The sequence below is a fragment of the Bactrocera oleae genome, chromosome 6, assembly GCF_042242935.1.
Source record: "Bactrocera oleae isolate idBacOlea1 chromosome 6, idBacOlea1, whole genome shotgun sequence".
Classification (NCBI taxonomy): Eukaryota; Metazoa; Arthropoda; class Insecta; order Diptera; family Tephritidae; genus Bactrocera; species Bactrocera oleae.
Genome location: NC_091540.1, coordinates 58,365,777 through 58,386,030, shown reverse-complemented (window position 1 = coordinate 58,386,030; position 20,254 = coordinate 58,365,777). Strand labels below are relative to the sequence as shown.

Below are 20,254 nucleotides of genomic sequence, written 5' to 3'. Positions count from 1 at the left end.
TGACGCAAAAACTTAAGTGCCTAGAGGTAATAAATATCAGTTATGAACAAAAATTTGTGAAAACTTGTATGTGGCAACTCCCAAACTTTGGTGAGGAAATTTTTTTTGGAAGATTTAAGAGGTGAGAAAAGACAACTAGAAAACACTTATCATCGGCTACCCTGTAGCTATATCAAAGGTGTATTACATATAGCAACCGGTTAGTTTGTATGACAGCTATATGCTATGGTGGTTCGAGCTGAACAATATATTCGGAGATTGTTGCTTTGTAGCCAGATTCATAAAGATATCTTGTCAAATAAAAAGTTTTGCTTGCAAAGGTTTGGTTTCGCTATATAGCAGCTATATGCTACAGTGGTCTGATATCGGCGGTTCCGACAAATAAGCAACATATAGACGGACAGACAGACGTATATGGTTAAATCGACTCAGTTTGACACGCTGATCATTGATATATTATATACTTTATATGGTCTCCGACATTTCCTCAGGATGTTACAGACTACAAGGCAACCTTAATAATACACTTTTCAGGGTGCAGAAATATCGGAAACATGGGCTTGAGAATAGATAATGAACTTTCTTATACGTATATTATATTAAAAAAGAAAACAATTAGATTTTATGCCGAAGTTGTATGGAATCGGTCCACAACTTTTCCTAACCATTTTTCCTTCAGGATGACTGTATTTCGTACGGATAACTGTATTTCGGTTTTAGCATAATGAAAACTAGTGTCGAAAGCGACACCTATAGGCCAATATACAATTTCCATTCCTATCGTTTACTCTACGCTGTATATATCGGTCTAAGTGCTAGATATCTCAATGAAAATGATTATGTTTTATATAAAGTGAATCGCTTCTAAAATTATAAGACGTTCACCTTCAAAATTCCAATCGCAAAGTTTTAAATTTTCAAGCGCCTTACATTATTTACGATTCGGAAAATATTTAATGCTCGGCACTTTACGAATTAAGCTCTTCGATATTCGTTTTCTCTTAAAATGAACCGGATATATGTAGGTATCATGTTCAATCTGCTTTAATTTATGAGAATGAGAAGAGAGGTGAAAGAGTCTAACATAGCTATATTAGGTAGCTATAATAGTAAAGTTAAACTAATAGATAAAAAGTAGAAATAGAATGTAGACTTATAAATCAATGAACCCTTTTCTATCTAAAAATACTATTTTCCACTATTTCTACTCTTATCTACTATGAAAGCGTCGAAATGTAAAAAAAGAGGAGAACCAGAAGTCGACAAACATAACGATATTTCAAAAGTATAACAAAAGATCAGCTTCAAATAGAAGGCGGCAAAACTAGAAGGAGTAAGATAACTGATGCTGGAAGCAATTATAAAAAAATATTTACCTTATAGCTATTTAAGGAAAGAATTGAGGCTTCGTTCTTGAGGTTTTCTAGATAAAATTTCTCGAAAATATTTAGTGATTTATAGTTATAGTTAAATGAGCTTCACTTCGTAAAAGACACTTTCGAACATTACTGCAAGTGAATATTAATTAATATTTAATCTTCGATACTTTTAAATAAGCTATTAAACAGACGGTTTAAATTTCACTTCGAAAGTGAATAAATTTCTTTATAAAATTTAAAATTTTCTGCCATTAAATAATACATAATTCCACATCTTCACGAAAAGTTTGTGCAAAGATTTGATATTTACATATGTTCTCGTGTGCAAAAAATGTTCCTTTGTAAGTACCAACACGCTTTCTCAATGGTTTTGTACTTTAGAATGACTGTCGGCGCATAGCCGTACACTTGAGGGCACTTGAACTCAAAGTATATGTTGAGTTGAGAAGAGCAGAGGCTCGATGATACAGCCAACCGTTACATACAGCTAAAACAAATTTGCATGCAAACTCGTGGCAGGCGTAGTCACAATTGTAAAGACACACGAACAAATATTATATATATGTATATGAGATATGTTGTACTTCAAAAAGCATATCTCGTCTGTGACAGTTGTCTGCTTCAATCAACCTACTCTCGTTCATTGCCTATGCGAATGTCAATGTGTGACAAGTGGCATTGCGCGGCAACGAGAATGAACCCTGCAGGGCATACCTGAACTAGTGTTAAATAAATGTAAGAGATATAGTTTCTTCTGCTCAAAGAAACTTATTTTTTTATGCAAGTAAAAAGTGTAAAAAACTCTTTGCATTTTTTTCTATTATTTGCGTGCCTCTGAGTGCTAAAATATTGCATATTAGTTAGCCTGAATGTAGGCAAAGTCAAAATCGTTGCCTACATTTCGGGTGTATGTAGTAAATTGTACACAAAAATTAAAGTTTACTAATAAGTAAGCACATAAACGCTTGAAAACTTCGATATAAATTTATTAAAATTAATAATATTGGAACGAATTGAACAAAAATGTGCTGAATATCATTGCTTTCGATTTTTTACAGTTCCCTAAAGGGTTCAATGACTAGTTGTACACATTTACTTACTGTCACAAACGCATTGTAGATTCAGCGGCAAGAATTTCGTTTGACAATTCAACAATGTTAACAGTTGGCAAACATCAAAAAATGGCAACAAACAAAGCAAGAACAGCAACAGAAATATATTTTAAATTTAAAAATGCGCTACGTGGCGTTGTTGAATTAGAGGAGTTAAATTTTAAAAATATATAGTTGTGTTCATATTTATGTGTCTTTAAGTAGATTGTGTAGCTTGTTTACTTGTACTATTAGTTTACCCTTAAATTTTATCATCTAGAATTCAGTTCGCGTACAGCATAACTGTTTTTATTCATCTTCTGGTGAAAGTTTTTGAGAAGTTCGTGGTCAAAGCTGTGCTTTTTATTTCAAATTACCGCTTATATATAATAAGAGTCATTATATTATATACATACACATATCAATGGGAGTCTACTAACAACCCTGATTACTATTTTGTGTTTGAGGACAGTTTACGAAAAAAAAATCATTTTACAAAGAAACCTTTATTTTATGCCTAAACCGTCGAGTCTCAATACAGACATTTTTATATTATTTCAAAATATGAAAAGATAATGTTTCTATCATTCAAGGCCGCTTTCTGGTCAACGTAAGAGATGAATATGAATAAATTATCGGATATAGCCTTCTACATAGAACACTACATTGGTGTTAGTAGTACTTGGGTTGGAAAAAAAATCTCTCCCAAACTGTCTATTACTGCGAATTGCTTACTTTTCCAAAGCGTTAAATATGTTTAAATTTTATTTAATTCCTTCTTAGTATTTTATAAAATATTTTGTAATGAATGTATTTGACACTGCAGATTTAATTGGAGAATCATATGTACTATTCTGTTATTTCTTAATATAATCCTTCGTAATGCCTCATGCAACTCTACGGCTATATGAAATATTATTACATTAAACGTTTGAGAAGTACAAAAATGAGTTCGGTAAACAAAAGGGATAATCGATGAAAGCCTAAAAGTATACAACTTTATCTGGTTCGAATAAGAATATTAAGTTGATGCCTTAGGCTTAACTAAACAACCATTCGGTTTTATGAGAAAATGCTTGCTTGGGGAGTCTGGTAAGATTCTTTTTAAGAGAATTAGTACAAGAGAAGTTTATACCCTTTTTATACATCCAGAAGGAAACTTTGGAGACCCTTTAAAGTAGGTATATACATATATGATAAATGATCAATGATGACGAGATGCGTCGATTTAGCTATGTCTGTCTGTCTCTACATCTTCAGTTTCTGAGATATCGATCTCGAGATTTTGCACAAGCCCTTTTCTCGCTAAGAAACTGCTCATTTGCCGAAACTGCCGATATCGGCTGATATACAAACTGATCGATCAAAATCAACTTCTTGTATAGAAAACTTTTTTATTTGACGCAATATTTGTACGAAATCTGGCAAGGATTGATATCTAATTAAGCTCTGCCGTCAGTGAACATATTGTTCAGATCAGGCCACTAAAACATATGACTTCCACACAAGCTGACCCAAGAAAAAATCAAGTTCATGGATCGAAAACTATTTAATTTAAGACTTATGTTCACGAAATTGGCATGAAATACAGACAGAATATGAAAAAATATTTTTCTAAATTATTAAAGTTAAATATCTGGATTAGTTAATATTTTAGAGTACTATCATTACGACCTCTTCAAGCTGTGTTAACATTACTTGAAGACAATCTTTCAACTTTTCAGACATATGTGCTTGGACCACTACTAAAGCTTTCCAGCCAGTTTAAAGGTTAAACTTAAAAGCCAAACTTTAAACAAAGATTCTAACAAGCCTCAAAAGAAACCATTTTACATATTCAACCAGAATTTCGAAACAAGACAGCAACACAAAACAACTCAACACCTCTCAGAACTTTAGTAAACTTGTGCATTTATATCTGGCTTGTATGCCAAATACACACCATACATATTTACATAAGTATATACCAACAACACACATATATATATATATCCACCGTTACATTTCCAGCCATTTTGTAAATACACAGCGAAAAAAACGCAAACTTTATACGCTAATGCCAACATCAACGTCATTGTTTTTGTTGTTGTTTTACAACGCAGCAGCGGTGAGTGAAGCACATAAAATGTGCCGTTAGCCAATATAAGTACCGTTAGTAGCAACATAGCGAAGAAAAAGCCGAAGCTTGCGCAAGCAACTAAGCATATGCGTATGCCATGTTGTTTGTGTTGTTGTATGCACATGTAAAAGTGACGCGCATAAAGTTTGCAAATAGTTTCATCACTCATACGCCCCGTCCGACATGCGCCTCGGTAGCCAAAGCGCAGTCAAATTGCATACAAAACTGGTTGTAAGCCGCTTGTGTTTGCATATAAATATGTTTTATTTATGCATGAAGATGTGTGTGTGTAAAGGAGTTTGGTATTTTGCTAACAGAAGCGGAAATAGTTGGCGCGTTTTCGTTGAGTAGCATTCCACGGATTTGCAGTTTATTCAAATTTGTTTTTTCATATGAAACGCGATTTTTAGTGTGGCTTAAGCTAGTTATACCTACATATGTGTGACTTTGTAAACGTATATATTTTTGTATATATATTTATATAGATCGTTGTATGTTAAATTTAAATATGTATATTATTTTCGACCTCATGGCAATCGCAAAAATCGCAAAAGCAAAAGTTCCAAAAGCAAAAAAAAAAAAAAAATGTACATACATGTAAAGCTGTGCAATTAAAAAATAAAAAATTAATTTTTAAGAACTTTGTTTCGACGCGATTTTGAGCTAAAAAATTGACTATGTTTCACAAAGAAAAAGTCAAATGGACGTTGTTGCGTTCTGTAACAACACTGACTGAGACTGATCATAAACCATAAGATCCCTTATTAAAACAAAAACCAACAATTCCGAGATGACGAAAATATATTCAAAGTTATGTAAAAATCTGTCCAGATTTCAAGTAAACAATCATGAGATTACCAACAGGCCACTTTCATTTGAGTCGTGAGAGTAATCTAAGGATGCTATCGCCGAGATTGGTCTATCTGACAATTTATGCAAGCTATAGGTGTATTATATGACTAGTTCCAAAGATCATCTAGGGCTTCGATTTTGTACTTATCCCGGGCAGAAAATACTTAGACAATTTTAGCAATACTGTCTGAGGCCTTTATAACAGTTTATGTTCAGTTGAGCTCATTTATTGTTAGCATTACATAGTCTGCTTCTGCTTCAAAAACCTGTGGATCTGACAAGCGAAACTCTTCTAGGAGGTTGTTATTTTTTCAACAAAAATATCTTCTATATGTTATTCATCTTAAACTCGACCGTCTTGGAAATATTCTATCTTGAGTATCGCTTTCAAAAAAACAAAGTCGAATCCACTTGTTAATTTCAAAAAATCGATTTTCGTTATCGAATTTATGAGTACATATCGCGAATGTATGTACATATATTTGACAACATTCTTCGTAAATTTTAGGTTAATCCGGCAAATATTCGTAGATTTCAGCGTATTTCTAAGTATTGTATTTTATCTTAATGCAACCGGCTTTTAAAGCTTTAAAAGGGTTTTTTTTTCTCGAAACACTGTTTTCAGAGAAGATGAAGAAAATTTCTAAGAAAGGGCAGAGCCGATTAATATAAAATTTTCACATGACCTTCTTAGGTATTTTTGTCAGGTAGAGATGGAAGGATAAGTTTTTAATATTTTCGATTTTTTAAGCCACTCTTAGGTGTACAAAAATCACCTTTTTTGTGGAAACCCCCATTTTGTCAATAAAGAAAATTTTGACTAGTCTTTCAATGATTATCTGTATTTTTCTATTATAATTACATTTTTATGCCCTGAAGAGGGTATATTAAGTTTGACACGATGTATTTAACGCCCGAAAAGATACGTTAAAGACCCTATACATATATATAAATGATCAGCGTAACAAGCTAAGTCGATTAAGCCTTGACTATCTGTATGCCCGTCTATCCGTCTGTCCGTCTGTATATATATGTACGAACTAGTTTTTGAGATATCGGTCTGAAATTTAGCGCATGTCTTTTCCTCACCATGAAGCTGCTCATTTGTCGGAACGGCCGATATAGGACCACTATAGCATATAGCTGCCATAAAAACTGAACGATCGCAGCCCTTGCAAGGAATCTTTTGTATTTGTGAAGTATATTATACCATAGCTTAGGTGCAACCGAAGTTATGATTTTTTCTTGTTTTTGGATTTGGCGATAATTTAAAAAAATTTATCCGAAATTGTAATTGAATTATAAAAGAGAAGAGAAGGTTTCTATGCTGTGGCTTGAGGTTCTTGAAGCCAGTAATGCGCATACTAGCTATCGCTCTCTAAAATTTTCTCACGCTCCTTGCTGCCAGCAGCTGGTAAAGCCCTCTTTTCCAAGTCCATCGTGATATATTAAATGAGACACTAATATAATAGTAGCAGCTGCGTGCAAGATGTAAAATGATTTATTAAATGATTAGCGGAGTTATGATTGCACAATTTCTTATGTATACCATATACGTATGTGTGTGTTAATGTATGTCAGTGCTTGAAGTAAGCAGATCGCTATATTTTTCGTATCTCTTGGCACTTAATAGCAGCCATTTTACATTTCTAGTGCTTCTTCCTTTACATTTTGAACAAAATCAGTGCCACCACCAAGACGGCTGCCACACGCAACTTGTAACAATAAAGTATATTTCCATTGTAGTTAAATAAAATATGTTGTATGCAAGTTTATTTGGGTATTTCAGCAAAGAAAATCTTACGTAAAGTTGCCTTGGCAAGTGTTTGTGTTACTTAAGTTCGCTTACAAAAAATTTCAGCAGCAGCCGGAAATGGCGTTGATGGGCAACAGCAACTACAGAAGCTGCAATATACATATATATATATATATATATAAACATATTTTTTATATATATACATATTTATATATACACCAGCATGCACTGCACGCTATAGTGGCAAATGCGACGCGACGCGACAGCTTTATCATGCACTAGAACGTCACGCTACGTTTCATTTGCATTTGACTGTGTGGCAAGGTACGTGAGCGCCATCTATATCCGCTACTTATGCACTTGTGTATGTTTGCGTGTGTGTAAATTCATGGAAGCCACACAGTTTGCCAAATGTATTTATGCAATGCTGCATATTTCTATTCACATATACATATATATTTGTGTATTAAATTTGTATGTGTGCGTGTTGTTGCCGCATATTCTCAAGCATCGCCCCGAGTACTCATATACGGTAGCACAACACTCACCGACTTTCAATGGGCTCGTATGGGTGGCAAATACCGTTACAAATTTATATTTATACCACATATACAGATATATATGCACTATATATACATACATATATGTTTATGTTTATGTACTCTTGCTACATTCGTGCTGCACTTGCAATACATACGCCGCTGCACCGGCAAATGAGCTCTGCTCGTTATCTTGACGTCACTTTCCTCTCTCATTATACTCTTACACGTCTGCTAACATGAATTTGCATACTTGATAGTGTTATTTGTTGTTGTGTTTGTTTTTGTATATTTTTATTTGCTTGTAGTCCGGTTGCCTCTCATAGTTAAAGGTGTTTTCCTGGGAAATACACGTTTTTAACTTGAAATTTTATGCAAAAGTTTTACTTGGAAAGAGCGAAAGAGATTTTGTTGCAAATTAATGGGAAACAGTTAGCAGTTCCGCTATTTCAATTAATAGGTAAGCATATTCATAACTAAAGGTGTCATATTATACAATTTTTACTAAAGAAAAATGAGGTATAGTAAGCAGAAATCTATTAATTTTGCATTAAATTGTAGTTTATATAGTTAAAATGTTACTATCCAGGTCATATGTACTGCATTATGTTCGATAACTTGCTGCCATTTTGAAGGTATATCCATAATGCCACTTTCAAAGAAACCACCGTTCCAACTGGCAAAAAATTGGGGCAGTCGATATTCATAAACCTATGTTGCGGCGAATTTCAACCTATCATCATAGACAGCAGCTGATAGTAATCTCTGATGCAAGTTCTGGACTACAAGTTGGATGCATACGAATCACTCAAGCAAGCTCGCGGTGACTCCGGCGAGTCACTATTGATGTGTATGACGTGGCGTGATCCCGATGCATCACAATTCTTTACTTATTGTCCAAAACTGGAAGCTCTGGGCGATTGGCTCCTTCAGATGTTCCAATTGTTGGCAGTACAGAAGGTCCAAATTAAGACTTTTACCGTAGGAATGTAGCTGCTAGTATATGATTCTCTGCTAATCCCACCAAAAAAACAGCAAACTTTTTCTAACAGTCAATCCTGGCTTAGCCACTGTTTGCGCCGTCTCCTCACGTTTCTACTACAACCCTTTTTGCTTGTAGCGGTCATAAGCGACCCACCATCTGTCACCATCTATTTCAGATATGGATCGGGTTTGTGGCAATTTAGCAGCGATTCGCAGATGAAATATGCGCCCACACGTTTAACTTATCAGTAAATATTTAAAAATATTTCAGTATCTAGAAAAATTATAATTTTATAAAATTCGAGGAGTTTTGATTGCATTACCAAAATAAAAAATATAAATCTAGAAATGACAGTTTTTCTTCAGAAATTTTAGCTTCTTCGTAATTGAATTGACGACCAAGTTTCTAGTCAATAATTACTTTTGAAATTAACCGCACATATAAATTAAAATTAAATTACATTTACGGTCATATACGAGGGTTGCACTTAATATTTCGGGATTAGCGAAGAAAAACAAATATTAAGCATCGAAAATTTCAAAATATTCTCCATTAGGATCCATACACTTTTGCATACGTTTCAACCAATTTTCGAAGCACTTTTGCCACTCTGATTGAGGTATTTCCAAAACATGTGTTCTGAACGCATCAACCGACGCTAGAGGTATCGAAAAATGTTGATTTCTAGTTTAACTTTTACATACCGGAATAAAGAATAAGTCATTTGGTGCCTAGTCAAAACTTTAGGGTGGATAACTCAATAAATTGATGTTTTGGACGGTTGGTTTTCCTGATTTCTGGAAAGACAAGTGGCAAACAAATGTTTGTGTATCACTCAGAATTTCCTGTTTTGAGTTTTTCTAGAAGTATGGTTGCGACATCTACAGTTTTTCCAAAAAAAAAAAACAGGCAACTATTTGTTTGCAAGTGCTTCGTGTCCAAACACCTTCTGTTGGAAACGGCACATCTGGAAACAGTCATACTGATGACTGATACGTACTTCCTCGAAACTAAAACAATCATTAGGGTTTAGCTAAACCACATTTCTGATTTTCTAAAAAATTATATTGAAAAACTAACCACAAGCTATATGTTGAGTATAAACATTGGACATTGGAAGGACAGCAATGAGAAATGAGAAAGTTGAAGCATAAGTGTATTGAGGAAAGTTATACGTTTATATAGTTTTATAGAAAAATTATGCTTTGATTTCTAATTTAACCTAAATTTGATAGATACGTGTACGAAATGAAAAATTAATACCGTTACTAGGCTCACATATAAAAAATCTCAATATGCCAGAAAAAACATTACAACTTTAAACTATATGTCAAATGTAACATTTCGTCAAACTTAATTTATTATAATTTTTTATTTAATTTTTTTTTTTGCACTTTTTTTATTTTTGAATTTAAATTTTTTCCCCATATGCATTTTTTATTGTAATAAATTGTTTGGTTAACCTTAAAAACTTCAATTGTCAATTCAGCCACTTCAATTTAATAAAGAGCACAGGCCAGCACGCACAATAGCGCAAATGAATAATTGTTTGAGCAAATATTGAGTTTTCCAATCAAATATATATATTTTTTTTGAAGTAAATTTATTATAATTTCACTACAACATTTGTTTAAGGAATAAATAAACAGCTGCTATTATCTATGGAGAATTTCGACATAAAAAATGGTAACAATAAATTAAATTAAACGCACAACCACAACAGAATGTGAATATTCATTGAATAAAAACAAAAAATATATTAATAATACAAAAACAATTTTTTTTTAATACTGAAAATTTGTTTTTTTTTTATGTGGATGCGTTTGTGCTTAAATGTAGCGGAAATGAGCAAAACCGTAGCAGAACGTGTCGAGTGTGTTAACGGTAAAATCAAGTGCACCAAAAAAAATGTATATACCTATATGAATTTCATTAAATACACATATGTATATTTTTTTAAATGCGCACTAATTACGCGCAAAAGCAACAACAGACATAGGCTGAAAATTAATGGCCAAATATTTATTCATATGCCACTTATGCAAACATAAAATTAAGCGCGAAACGATATGTGCGTTAAGTGAGCCAGTAGGAATATTGCCAATAAAATATTATATATTTTATGTATGAAGAAAATTTTTACTGGAATTTGTTTGATTTGGTAAATAAAAAAAAAAAATTCTAGTCAATCAAGAAACCCCTTCCAAGTCTGATAAACGCGAAAATTTTTACTGAAATATTTTTCATTTCCCTTTTCGTGCAAAAATATTTAGGTGAACATTTTTTATTGAAAAAAAAACTCAAGAAACGTCTTGCAGGTCTAAAAAATGCGATATTTTTTTGTGCATTTTTTCGAAGAGAATTTTTTTACTAAGTAAATAAAAGCAATGTACACATACAGGATTCAATGTTCTCTAATAATTATATAATCGGTGATTGATTTTGATCGGAGAAACTTTTCTCTCTGACTCTAACACAGCGTTTCGAGAAAAACCCGTTTAAACGTTTGGCAACCGAATACATCAACTCAAAACATTCTTACAAATACATTCAGCATTTCAAACCAGTTATGTTCGATTCGCCACTACTCTATGCAAACTGAAGCTCTGCTCTCTCTCAAACGCAGTGCTCTGCGCTCTTGTTAACAAGTTTAGTGAGGAAAGCAACAACAAACTTCTCTAGATAAAATTAACACAAGAGGGTGTGTTAATTTCTCACCTCTTTTTAATTATCGAAGCCTAGTTTTTCGGATTATACGAGCTGTTGGTTCGATTCGCCACCCTTTAAGTCTTAGCATAGCAAAAAAAGCCCATTATATGTGTATACCTTCTAAAATTAATCCACATACATTCATTCCACTAATAAACTTTTCCCTCTGGGTCATCATCGGAAACACAGATTTTTTCGTGGTCTCATGTATTCGGCATGCACTTATCCACACAAGGCGTGTGCAATGCAGCAAATAATTAAATTCGAAACCACAAATATGCATAAATTAATATGAGAAACCTCATTCATTTAAAATGCAAATGAGTACTCAAACCAATAGGCTTTCATGCTTTACACGAATACATATGTATGTGAAAAATGGGTTTTCGATGAAAAACTATTTAAATAATATGCAGATATACAATCATATATATATGGATACATAAATGTATTTTTCCATGGAACTTTCAGAAAAAGTATTGACCAATATTGAATTTGTGGGCGCTTACTCATTTGAAATCATTCAAACTTCACTTAATATTATCGCTGAAGTTATCTGCGGATCAAATATTTAAATTCCTTTCATTGCCTATTCGGAACACCCATTAAATTACCGAAAAAGAAAAAATATGAAGTGCTTATGCAATAGAAAAATTCGATGATTCCACTATGAACTCCCATACACACCTCCGGAAATAGTTTTACAGTTGAGCCATATCATCATAAAACAAAATCGCTTAACCTATGAACTCCAAATAATCTTCACTCAAATCAATTATCATCAAAAAGTTCTGTTCTTTCAAGATCAGATGGGAGTACCAATTATAGCCCCCTTGTCTGAAATGAAATGTTCTCTTTTCTTTGGACAAATAGGAAGACACTAATTTTTCTGCTGCATCAAGTCTTATGAGCTTCTTTAGGGGTGGGTCAAATGTTGAGGCGAAAGTTGATGGATGGGTATACTGTAAAGAACTATCTATCAACTCCAGTTTCAGGCTTCCTGACTACTACGTGGTTGGTGGCAATAAGGTGCCGCCGTATTTACATAAGTGATTATGCAATCTGATACCAAAGCGGGATACTAGCCTTGAGCTGAGTTAAGAAAATCCTAATCTCACTATGAATGGCATCAATATATCTTGTGATAAAAGTGGTATAGATGTCAGTCCACACCGGAATTACAGGTAACTGCAAAGCTGACGAGCTGGCAATGAAAGACACGCTAACCGAATAGCTGGGTTTCGCGGTAGCTTGGCGAGAGCTGGACTCTATCATTAGTTCTTGCGCTATGGGTAGAGCCGTTTGGTCCCAGGTGAATCGCAAGAGGTTCAGTAAGTTCTTCGCCTTCAGTAAACGTTGTCTTCCCGTAGTTGAAGGAATTATAACTGGCCATTGTTCTATCGGTGTCCATGCGGTAAAGTTGAGAACCTTACAGGATGCCAGTTGTGGAAGCTGTTTGCGAGAAAACAAGATATAAACATCACAACACTTCCTTCTTGACTGTCTCGCTTTTGTGAGATCAAGACTTAAGCACTCAGGAGCTCACACTTTCTGACATCCCACTAAGCTGGTGAGAATAGAACTAAAATATTTAAGCAGATTTGTAACGACCTCAAATCGCTTTGTCAACTTAAAAGATCTGAATGCAGGAGTTCTATTTTAAGACTTCAGAAACGACTATATATAGTACTCCAAGTGACCACCTCCTCGAGTAGCAGAAATTTAACCTAACCTAAGTCTCACGAGTATTGTTTACGTTTGGAACAGTATTCTGCATCGGAATTCAGCACTTCTCGCTAAATTTCTACCTAGATAAATTATTTTCTCTCATAGCAGTTCTAATTGTACTAAAAAAACAGATCTGGAATTAATTTTTGACTAGACTATTTGCTATGCATACAAATTTTGATAACCTTGACTTAGTCCCTTAGTTTTGAGATATCAATCTGAAACTTTCCACATATTCTTTTTTCTCAAATAAGCTGCTCATATGACGGAACTGTCGATATCGGACTACTATTGAATATAGCCGCCATACAAACTGTTCGATCAAACTCAAGTTTTTGTATGGAAAACTTTTTTATTTGAGAAGATATCTCTGACCAAATTTAGCAAGAATTATTGTCTGAAACAACGGTATAATTTCCAAACATATTGTTTTGATCGGATAAGATATACTATACTGCCATTCAAACCGAGCAATCAAAATTAAGATAAAAATCGGATCAATATTTTAACGAATAATAAGTGTTTTCCTAATGTCATTTGGACATTGTAATAGTCAAATATTTCAACATTTTAAATGCAATATTTATTAAAATTTAATCACTGATAAAGTTATTTTCACTACCATATTCTCTACATCATTACACTCACTCGCTGCCGTCAATAGCAGTAAAAAATTGTTAATGCCAGCTGAGGCCTGTCAACCAACTGACAGCTGTATGACAGAAACCACGATGCGCACATCAATCAGGCTAACATCGTATCATCGTGACGGTGCCACTAGGCAAAGATACCGACAGACACGCAGATAGCTTGAGCGTCAGAGCGTGAAATGAAGCGACACAGACATGCGAATGTAAATCTAGTTGACAGCAGTAACATTAATTTGTGCCGCTATCTCTCTATATTTACCTCTCTACCTTTACACTCACGCCACTGCAGCGCACAAAACGCCTCAGGCGACCACAGACAGTTCAAGCTTCCTTAGAATTCCATCTCTGACCCCTTATTATTTCGCACAAAAGCCATCATTTAAATATGCCTTTGTCTCTTCTCTATTTACAGGTAAAGCATTATAACTGTTAATATAGAACAAAGGTAGCAGCAGCAGCAGCCACAATAACAACAAGCACAGCAAATAAGGCACACACGACACGACTGCCAAACGTCTGCCCTCACGCACTTCATCATCGCGCAGCACCGTGCACTCATACATCCAGCAAAGCACACACACCCGAGCACGCGAGCACTTTATTGAGCACAAAATGCGAAGTTGCCATTTAATTGCGCTGTCGATTGGCGTTTGTGTGGCAACACTGGCGCTAATACCAGCCACCGTGTGCGCCACGACAGAGGTGCAGGAGACGCCATTGGCGTTGCCAGTCGCCGAACAGACACAACCGACCACGGCTACACCGGGCGAAATTTGGGAGGAAGACGATCATGAGATTTTGATACGTAACGAACGCGGCACAAAGAGTGATGGTGAGTCGGTTTTAAAGAAGCATTTAATTTAATTGATCTATTCATGGTTTTAAGAAGGAAGTTTTAATGAGGGGACCAAACATCTTAAGTTAACTGCATCCATCAGTTTTATACCAATACAAATATTCTTTATTGTTATTAATTACAATTTAGTTAAAATAGGTTAGGTAAGGTTAATAGGTCGATCCAAACACTGATCTAATTTTGACAGCTTGGAACGGCAGCCGTCAAAAGACATGTTAAAATGTTTTAACCTCAAGATGAAAATAGCTAAGAGTAGGTAATTTCTGCGTTCTACTCCAAATCGAAAAGATCTCACAGTCGCACAGAAGCTGGTCGTCGACCAACACACTCGGGAGGGTTACAGGTCCAACACTAGGCCACAAGACAACGGAAATTCAACTCATTCCCACTCCGATGTGAGCGGGGCAAAGATGCCCCAGGTATAGAAAACTTCTCTCCAACCTTCCCTTCTATATTCAACTCATCCGTGAAAAATCTCAATGTGCTTTTTCCGCAGCGACTTCTCCTCGTCCCCATATCCCTGGTCAGTAAGCGAGCAGAGGAAAAGTCGCCCCCAGGTAAAATAGTCAAGTTTTAAGTTTTTACTTGATTAGGAATGAATCAGAGGAATCAGAGCCTCTGAATCTGATGTTTAATTTCAGCAAATATTTTGCAACGCGTATAGCTGAATTTCCCAGGTTAACTCAAATACATTTTTTTTAAATAATATTTTGAAATACGTTACGTACGCTCAAAAGATTTCAAAGAATCCTGCAAATTTATAACCATCTAAACACACAGCGTCTCTAGGTCACATCACTCTAAGCTCCGAATTTAGTTTCGGAACGAGTCATGAATTTCCAAGGTTTTACCATATTAATTTTAATCAAATAATATTTCTAATCTAATAATTAGGTTAGTTTTTGCAGTGTTAACTCTATTGGTAGAACATACTTGGACAATTACTCTCAGAACATCCTTATGTATGTATTAGTATGGAGATCACTACCTATTTAAGATACCTTTGATTTGGCTCGTAGATTTTTCTCTCATTCCAATTTCATTGCGATTCAACAGCATTTCTTAGAAATATTTGATGAATGTGTTTTGCCATTACGATCTTAGTTGTATGGAACCCTTCTCTTAAAGATTTTTAATTGCGAAAGATATCTTATTGTGGTACAGAAATTGGAGCATCATTTATCAAATACAATATATTCAAAATTCCAACGGTAATTGTGCGTCGACAGCATAATCCTCCGCATTCATAACACATTGCCGAAAGCAGTTAAGCACGTCGATTACATTGGCCTTAATTTCCTTCCGCCACACTCAACAATCCAATTATCGAAGTACTTATTATTGAAATCTACTTTTAGGCGCATTGAATTATTTTCTTATAATTTCACATCTTACCACTGTCTCCGGTCTTAAGTACGACTTTAGTTGTTCCGAAATTAATACTGTTATTTTCGCACTTACCACTGATTGCTTTCTTCTCTCTGTTTAAATTCGAAAGATTGATTATAATGTTGTGACGGTGCTAATAACAGAAAGTCTCTTTGGTCTACTAACTTCTCTGACCATTGAGTCAGCCAACATCATTACGTCTATACGCGCTGCCTTTGCACTCTCACTTTTTAATTTTTTCTCATTTTTCCTGTCTTTTTTGGCAGGTTTTGTGCGCTAACGACACTTAAATTGTAATTTGATTAATCGCGCTTATTTTAATGGCTGTCAGTCGTTTTAATTACAAATTAATTTAATTGAGTTTTTTTTTTTTTTGGTGTAGTTGGATGGCACTTTTTCAATGGTTTAACGATTATTAGCTGACATGTTTAAATTGCTTTCGCCTCGAATTCGTTTGTGTGGAATGAAAATGCTTAACGACCTAACATAACATTTCCATTATGTAATTAAGAAAAACATTACATTTTAATTTTATGAACTTTAGGCGTGAGCGCACAGCGGTGTTTTGATTTATTTTACAATGAATTTAATTCGGTTTAAATGAGTTGACTAATTACATCTTCAAACCCTTACCCTTAACCAAATATTTGATAGCATGTGTTTCTTGGTTCGAAGCAAGCCTTTCATACGTAAAGAAATCCTTCTAGCATAGAAATTTATAGGTATTTCTCCAAATATGTTCTGCTATGTCGGATTGTTGAGTTTTGATCTGGCGTTTAGGGATTTCACATAAATCTTCTGTATTTTGTCGGATAACATCAGTTAAATCACTACAAATAGAAGCAGCTCAGCAACATTAAAATCATACAGGACAAGTGTATCTATTAATCTATTATGAAAATGAAAAAACCAGCTCGTTATTTTTATATTACCCAATTCCAAAATGAGCCTACTGTTCTTCTTCTCCTAGGATTATAATAATACAACTTATGTTTGATATAAGCTAGGGCAACAACTATTCTATAAAAGCAAACACCATTTAAATAACACATGAAAATATTTTAAGCAGCATGGTCTGGAACATCACTATTGTTCCAAACTACAACACTTGCCATTACATGGAGACAAAATGCTTTCGAAAATATAGAAATATCTGCGAAGACGGCAACACAATTCGTTAGAGTAAGACATGCTATAACAACTATTAGTTGGTGATCCTAATATAAAGCACACAGTGGTAAACTAAATGAAGACCAACTGCAAAGTAAATTTAGAAAAAATCTTATATTATTATTAGAGATAACACGATCGCAGCGACAACTAGCGGTAAATTTTTCTCCGAATGCCTTTGAGGGTTTCAATATACTCTCGTTGACCTTCTACCATCTGGGAGCTTTTGGAGGGAATATTTGCTTAAGCGACAGCCTTCTCTTTTGCCTCTTTTAGTTGGGTGGGCCCTGTGCAGCTTGGCCTAGTGCACTATGAGCCATCGCACTCTCGGTACTTCGACTATCAGCCAAGGTTGTAGTTTTTGGACGATTATTACCGCTACTCCGCAATGTCACGGACGTGGTATTAACCTCTCTGTCGCAGGAATTACTTCAGGATTACACTTTCTGTTATTGTCCAGAGAAATCTTCTTAGCCTCTCCTGGGAATTTTTATTCTTGGAGGTGCCTCAGTTACCATTTAGGATCCTTAGAACCACCAAATATGCCAAGTGCTAGCTGTAAAGGGGGGCAGACTTCCTTTCGTCTTTTTTTTTTTTTTTTGCTCTCACCCCAGGTACTTACTTGTTGTGTTCCACCCGATTTTAAGCGACTTAACTTGCTAGAAGGGATTGTTGTAGAGTTTGCTTGAGACCCCACGCCCTCGAGATTATGTCAATATACCTGGCATGCTCCTCAAATAGCGAACGTTCTTCTGCTGACAGGGCATCTATGAAGCTGAATTTTCGGTTTGCTAATGAGATGAATTATGTTCCTGTGTTGGATTCGTTGTAGTTGTTGCATACCTCTAATTCCTACCACCATCGGCTCACTGAAACGAGCTATCGCGTTTAATAAAACGTTGTTCAACACAAAGTTCCGCCGCGCCAGAGCTCCATGACAAGGTAAGGCTTTGGTTACTCACCAAGGCGACGCGTTGTTGGCAAGGCTCGGTTCGAATAGAGCCGAACTTAGCTCCTGGCTGTTCTTTTCTTGTTCTTTTAGTACAAATCATTGACACACTTCATACCCAAAACATTAACCAAAACGTTATCGTCATCCAACAGAGGTGGATGGACGGCTCGTCTGAAGAGACTCTTCAAGACACTTTTGCAACAATTTCAACGATTCATAAATGACTACCTAAAAAATCAAGTATGAAGCTTTGCTTAATAAAAAGTAATGTTTATATATAATTTTATCTTAGACGCAAATTTTTTTAAGAATAAAGGTTTATTTCGCATTCAAGACATTAAAAATATTTCTCACTAAATTTATGTTTTCTCATTCACAGGTCTCTCCTGTCGTTATGGCAAAAATCCATGGACCGAATGTGACCAGAAAACCAACACACGCTCACGAACGTTGACATTGAAGAAGGGCGATCCGGCATGCGATCAAACGCGAACCATACAAAAGAAATGCAAAAAAGGTAAGCGAAATGGGCAAATAAAAAATGTACAACAAAAGCAACATGGATTTTAAAAATTTACTATAGAAATTGCGCTTGCATATTAAAATTGGCCAGAATAACATCGTTTACGCCTAAATGTAGGCAATAACTTTTGGCAAATGGCTTTCGCCACTATGCAGTGCAATTTCACAAATGCGATCGGCGACACCAAAAAGCAAAGCTCAAAAGCAGGGAATACTAAAACGCACACACCCACAAATATGAAAACGAAAACACACACACATACATGCCCACAAAAGTTATCAGCCGGCACGCCATTACTTGCAGCAACACACATAATTGCTGACTTTGTTGGCTTCGCTGACATTATAGCCGCTGCAATTGCCATTTCCATTGCTTTGGTTTGTTTGAGCGAGAGAGCGCCTTGACGCCATCACCATTAACTTCTCGACAATCTGCACTGCCGAATTACCGACGTCACGACCGGCATCATCATTATTGCGCCTCGCTGGCGCGTAATTACTTTTTATTATTTTCTGTGGCACAGCGTGTAGCAGCAAATGTTGCAAGTCAAGCTGATGCTTGGACAAAGCGCAGAGCTTCAGAGAGATTGTGGTGGAGAGTGAGATAGGGGGTGAATGTAGGCGAGAGCGCGTGAAAAATAAAGTGACCAGTTATCATGAAACTGTTGACGTGAAAATTCAAGAAGTCAAAATGTACATTTGCGTGTTTGTGTTTGTTCTTGGATGAACGTGTTTTTTCGTGGTTCTACTTGTAATAAAAATGGCCACGTTGCAGCTGTGCTCGGTAACTAACAATTAGGCATAATAGGAAAGTTTTGGGGATATTAATAGTTAATTCAGAATTAAAAATAACTGTAAAATAGCAGAAAGCATCAGGAACGTTGTTAAGATAAACGGGCTCGTGAGGGGAAAAGAGGAATGGAAAATTATTAAGGTATGCACTGCGACCTATGGTAATTTGTGCCCTCCTTTCTTTCACAAGAATTCACTTAGACCCAGCACTCTTATAAATTAAAGAATCGTGCTAGGTGCTGGAGAGTTGATACGTGGAACGTAGGGCCTTGTTCGTCCAACTAAAAATTGCTACGCACTCTAGCAGCAGATGCTCCAGAGCTTAAGGCTCCATGCCACATCGGCACATTGCTAATGAGACTAAGGCTATATTAGATAAGTGTCTCTTTAGCCGGTAATGACCGATGTATATTGAGACGAGGAGACTGAATTTGTCTCTAGGCTGGCTTATTATTTGTTTAAAGCTCTTTAGGTTATACCCTCTGCCCTTTCCTTCTTCTGAAACGATTCTATTATAATATGTGAAGCCAAAGCGCAGATGGGTTCTGGTCTCAGCGGCTTGATAGTCGCAGCTGAGCGAGCAAGCTCATCAGACATTTCGGAACCCCCGATATTGCATCCACATATCGTATAGCGGCCGTTCACGAAATTTGGCATAGAATATTGCCCAAAGCAACGGAACAATATTCGAACGAATTATTCAGAGCGGACCGCTATAGCATATAGCTGTTATATAATACAAACTGACCGATCAATATGAAGTTC

At 35.5% G+C, this 20,254-nt stretch overlaps 1 protein-coding gene across 2 annotated transcripts in view; it reads left to right on the top strand.

Moving 5' to 3' along the window:
- Window positions 1–20,254, top strand: part of miple2 (midkine and pleiotrophin 2) — a 231,366-nt gene that overhangs the window by 16,056 nt on the left and 195,056 nt on the right. For both annotated transcript variants that reach the window (XR_011397080.1, XR_011397081.1), the window contains exons 3-4: window positions 14,221–14,640; window positions 18,555–18,692. The gene's annotated coding sequence lies outside the window, so the exon portion shown is untranslated. The remainder of the gene's footprint in view (window positions 1–14,220; window positions 14,641–18,554; window positions 18,693–20,254) is intronic.